The following is a 6,000-nucleotide window of genomic DNA, read 5'->3' as shown; positions in this document are numbered from 1 at the left end:
ATGTGACATTTCTATATCCAGATCCCTACGTAGAATATTAGAAATTCAAAGCTCACGATATTCCTGATCCTGAGATAAACCGAACACATTTCCAGAGCAGAAGCTCACATGATGCTGCTCAGTGAGGATCAGCTCAGTCTACGAGCTGAACAGGGGAACAGCACTGTTACACATGTGCTACATGTGAAGTGAAAAAGCACATAAAATGAACCTACTGCATAAAAATGCAGCATTAGAGGACGACCTGATTTTACTCAGCGATCTGTCACAGCCTGATGTTCACCATGACGTACACACACTGTTAGAGAAACAGCCACTGAGGCTCATCACGCTACCACACCATCTGTAAAGGTCAACCAGCCCACCGTGTGACACTGAGGAGTTACTGGACTCTTAGATAGATGCTGCTCAACATCTCAACTGACCACTCAAAGCACCTTTTACTGCTAGCATCATTCACCTGGTGTGAGTCACTTATCTAACACACACACACACACACACACACACACACACACACACACACACACACACACACACACACACACACACACACTGATGTATAAACTAGGATCAAACCATCGTCACTCATCACACTCAACAAATCAAATCCATTTGGTTTGTTCTCAGCAGACAAACGAACATCAACAACATCAAGTCAGCCAAGAGTCTTAGTCTTAGACATCATGAGCGCCTGCCGAGACAAAGCAGCGCGCTCCATCTGCAGTTTGGTAACGACGAGGCTGCTGAAAGGCTGCACCCACTATCAGGACATTAGATGCTCTGGGTCTGCTTTGGTGCATCTGGGCCAGAACAGCTTGTCATCACTAATGGATTTGAAATGACACCAACCAAGGATTCATGCTGCAGCCTCAACACACCTGTGAAAAACTCCTGGATGACGGAGGAATCTGCAGCTGCAGTGCTGCTCTTATTAAGGCCAAAGACATGTGATTCTCCTTTTATCTAAACATTCATTTAACTATCAAAATAAAATCTACACAGGCAAGTATTCCCAGGGAGTTATGCTCTGCTGTAGTGCAGATTGCATTACGTTTTCTTTACAATCTTACATTTGCAGGTAGGATTACATCAAATTGACAAAAACCAACAGCTGAGGAGTATCCTGTCTAAACATTTGAGAAACATCCAGCAGTAAAAGCTCTTTTAGAAACATTGAAAACTGACTGACAGCAGCAAAGCACTTGCTTGTTGTCTGATGGATACATTACAGCTTCAGTGCACATCAGTCCAATTCCCTGTGTCTGAGTTTCTATCCTCTATCTCTTGTTTCCATTGAATAAAAGGAAAATTGTGGGGAAAAAAGGCAGTTAAAAGCTACTACTGCTGAGTGGGAGGATGGCCATACAACAAGGTTCACTTTGTCTAATGGTCTCGTGCACATAAAGAAAGAAACTCGACCAAAACTGTTGCTACTTTTCTTTTTCAGGCTTTAGGAAACATGGAAAGAAAACTCTGACTACAGAATAAAAACCTAAAGAGAACAGACGTGCAAAGAAGTTAATTATGCTTCTTACACTTCATCATTAAAAACATTCATTGTGGATCAGGGTGTACTTCACAGGCTGCAGGTTTGCTGTGAAACTGAGCTCAGATGGGGAGGAAACACGAGGAGCAGGAGCCGGTAACACAACCTCCACACTTGAGTCGTGAAACAGCTTCAGGATTTTCTGAGGTGCCAAAATTTGACTAGTGCAGCTTAGGGCTGCTCAATTAATCGAATTTTAATCACGATTACGATCTGGGCTTTCAACGATCATTAAAAATGACTGAGCCGATTATTAGCCCCTCCCTCATTTATCCGCGACACCTTAAAGGCCGGTCCGTGAAAATATTGTCGGGCATAAACCGTCCGTGGCGCAAAAAAGGTTGGAGACCGCTGATTAAGAGGACCCGAGGGAAGCTCGGAAAGCTAAGCAGAAGTTATTTGGAGAGTGACTGCCGTTGGTTGAAAAGAGAGTTTAAAAAAAAAAACTTCAGTGGTGTTGCACACTATGTTACATTATTTTTTAAAGTCATTGTTAACCCTTTAAAGCCGGTCAGAGCAGCACGCTCCGTTTTGTGTAACTATTTTTAAATCCCTGTAGAACCTGAACCGTGTAAGCTAGCGCAATAATTTGTTTTGCATATGAAACCGGAGGAGTTGTACTTACATCTGATGCCATCAGCTTGTCCTCGGTCACGGTTTCCTTCCACATAAAGCTTTGCAAAAATTGCATAAAAAGCGCTTGCAGCAACAAAAACATAATATTCCAGAAACACGCTTTGCCGTTCCTATCAGCTGTTCGTAACACTTCCCACAGTGAAATGATGCACCTGCTGTTTTCTTTGCAAATTTGCATCATAGGATTGTTTTTTGTTTTTCCTGCAGTATATAAAAATTGCTGTATCTCCAAAATAAAACTATGAAGACACTCAAAATAAATTTCCTGTTGTTGTAAACTATTTTTTGCAACTTTATTATATTTAAAGTTTTGAGGGATAAACCTCTTAAATTTCTCCAAGTAGAAATATATGTAAACAAAACAAAAGCGATTTTCAATTTTTTTTGTAGTTTATTGCACTTTTTTGCAATTTATGTAATTACTATGGACTTAATGCATACATATTATTAAAATATGGGCTATAACAGTTGTATTGATGTATAGCAACTTGAAATGCTCCCACAAATGGCACTACAGCATGTAAAAAAATAATATAAGCTCTGGTGGACTTGGTTCTATAGTAGGTCTTAAAGGGTTAAATAAATATCGTCAAGTAATCGTGATCTCAATTTCAGTGAAAATAATCGTGATTATCATTTTTGCCATAATCGAGCAGCCCTAGTGCAGCTGGGAACCTGTTAGTGAGAGCAGTGAGATGAACCTGAAAGGAAAGGCGCCTCTGATTATAGTCCCAGTTCTTCATGCGTGTGCACGAGGCTCCACAGTGCATGAATACACTGTTACACTCTGCATGTATGTGGATCAGTCTATGACGTATACAAGCAGCTTTGCATGTGCAGCACCTGATGATTTATTACAAAAGCTACCAGTCAAATAAACCTTAAGTGGTTACCCTCGAGGTCCTTATTTTTATGGCACGGCCCCCACTGTGGACGAGAGGTCCTCTCTGTATGTATCTGATGCAGCGTCTGCTATGACTGACCTCATTTCATATAATAATATAGATATAATATCCAGTGCACGCACGAGCAAATCCACACACTCCCATTGATGAAATGCTGCACGATGAAGCATTTGTCATATATGCATTATGATTTTCAAAGTGTGAATACAGCACGTGGACGGCTTTTGATGTAACAGATACAACAAGGTGTGAAAATGTATTTCATACAAAACAAAAACTAACATGACTCACGTGGTGAAGATAATCATCATGGATGAGCTTCCTCAGTAGAAATATGTCATAAAGTCGATAAAAGTCCTGTCCGTGCTCTGACAGCCAGCAAACAGGCCAATGACAGCGAGAATAATACCAGGCCAAGTCAGCCGTGTGCTTGGATTAGAGTTAGAGCCACATCAAGTTATCCTGACACACACAGTCCAAGAGGAGCAGCCTGCAGCACACGTGCTAATGTTTGGGCTGCTAACTCCCAAAAACACAACGACTGCTGAAAATGTTCACGGACACTCAAACAGTCGTACCGCACACGACCCCAACAGACACGGTCCAGGCTCGAAACGACAACGACTCTGCTGGAAGGGGCGCAGACAGTCTGATGTTTGGGCTCTTTAAAGCAGAGTGCACGCACTGCAAACTGTGTGCACAAAGGCTGTGATTAAGTGCTGTCCTCTACACGTTACAGTCCCAGTCATTGTCTCGCCTCACAACAGCTGAAATAAAGAGCCCACTTTAGAAAGCACGCGGGGGGGGGGGGGGGGGGGGGGGGGGGGATAACAGATTTAAGCAGCTGACTGATGTAACCGAACCCTGATATGAACTATAAACATTTCTCTCAGATGGCTCTTTCCCAGCTCCACACAGAGTGTCCACACTGTGTGGACACTCCGTGTGGACACACATAGTCCACACGGAGTGTCCACACACACATCAAACCAAATCTTTGCTGAAAGAAAGTATGAGCCTCAGCAGCGACTTCACTGCACTCCTTGTGCTTTTAGTAAAAGACACTTCAAACACACAAAGCAGTGTGAGACAGCCACAGTACACAGCTGTAACGCTGCTGTGCAGCATGTCTTTGGCATCGCTGTCATTTTGAGACTTACTTCACAGACCGTGGGAAACTCATTTATCAGATTATATTAGAACATTTTAGGGAAAAAACATGTTAATAACTAAAAATGATTTTATTATTTATTAGGCAAGTAAGAAACACATTTTTCCCAAATGTAAGATTTGGGTGTTCTTCTCTGAGAAATGATTCAACATTTTTTTCTATAAAATAAATACATTTGTATGTCGATAAATGGATTTTTTCATCTTAATAAAAAATAATAATCTGTTCTTGTGTTTTCCTGTTTGTTTTATTAAATCCAAATGTAAATTCTATTTCATTAAATATTCATTAAATAACAAGTTATATTAAAGTAAATTACAACTATCAGCTGGATTAAAGAGCTCCAGCATAACAGCAGGAACACAGCAGTCCTACATGACACAGTGAACACGCAGCACTGCCACGCTGCAACCAGCCTCATGTGTAGATAAAGTTACCTGTACGTGCCAATGTTCCTCAACTACTGCGTGCACATGTGTGTGTGCGTGTGCGCACGCATGTGTGTGTGCGTGCACGTGTGTGTGCGTGCGTGCACATGCGTGTGTGCGTGTGCGCGCGCATGTGTGTGTGCGTGCACGTGTGTGCGTGCACGTGTGTGTGTGTGTGTGCGTGCGTGCACGTGTGTGTGTGTGTGTGTGTGTTCTAAACTGCTGCAGTTTTGAGTAAAAATGAAGACCTAAAGAGTGATTACATCTGACTTCCATGAAATAAAGGTTTACAGTATTTGTACTAAGAAGGAAAATCACAACCAGCCAATGAACTTCAAAGTGGTCCATCTCTGGTCTCCACCTGACTCTCAGTGTTTTCAGCCCACCTGTGTGTGCCCATGCGGGACAGGAACACTTGATGATGGCTGTTTGGAGCTGCTGCAGACTGGATCTGACACTAATTAAGCAGCTCCCAGATAATATAATTAAGAGTAGTAGAATAACGCCTTTATTTAGGTAAAGCTGTTCTTGCACTTCCTGCATGTCGTTCATCAACAGCACAGCTGCCGATAAGTGACGGTGTGGAGAACAACAAGCACTTTCTCAGCAGCTCTGGCATCAACATAGGAGCAGCTCTCTGCTGCTGGCCAGACAACCAGTGTCAGCACACCAGTATACCCAGTTTCAACCTGCCATGAACTGGTGAGTAACAGAGCAACATGTGACATAATGAGGACTTTTTCCAGTTTGTTGATTTATTTTTTGCTTGTTGGCCTCTAAACAGCTTCCTGCTGTTAAACAATTAAGATAAGAATTTTATTAATGCTGAGGAAAATTCCTCGTTCCCTTCAAGAGGTCAGTGGAATAAACAGACACACAACAAACGAGGCACAGACACGAGCAACAATGTACAGTGGGGCAAAAAAGTATTTAGTCAGCCACCGATTGTGCAAGTTCCCCCACCTAAAATGATGACAGAGGTCAGTAATTTGCACCAGAGGTACACTTCAACTGTGAGAGACAGAATGTGAAAAAAAAATCCATGAATTCACATGGTAGGATTTGTAAAGAATTTATTGGTAAATCAGGGTGGCAAATAAGTATTTGGTCACCTCAAACAAGGAAAATCTCTGGCTCTCACAGACCTGTAACGTCTTCTGTAAGAAGCTTTTCTGTCCCCCACTCGTTACCTGTATGAATGGCACCTGTTTGAACTCATCATCTGTATAAAAGACACCTGTCCACAGCCTCAAACAGTCAGATACAAACTCCGCCATGGCCAAGACCAAAGAGCTCTCGAAGGACACCAGGAAA

At 42.2% G+C, this 6,000-nt stretch overlaps 1 protein-coding gene across 1 annotated transcript in view; it reads right to left on the bottom strand.

Moving 5' to 3' along the window:
* Positions 1-6,000, bottom strand: part of LOC308384107 (ubiquitin-conjugating enzyme E2 E2-like) — a 68,096-nt gene that overhangs the window by 53,038 nt on the left and 9,058 nt on the right. The window lies entirely within an intron of this gene.

This window comes from Rhamphochromis sp. 'chilingali' (genome assembly GCF_963969265.1).
Source record: "Rhamphochromis sp. 'chilingali' genome assembly, chromosome: 17".
Lineage (NCBI taxonomy): Eukaryota > Metazoa > Chordata > Actinopteri > Cichliformes > Cichlidae > Rhamphochromis > Rhamphochromis sp. 'chilingali'.
Note: the sequence above shows the minus strand (reverse complement) of the source record. Positions and strands in the feature narration are given on the sequence as shown.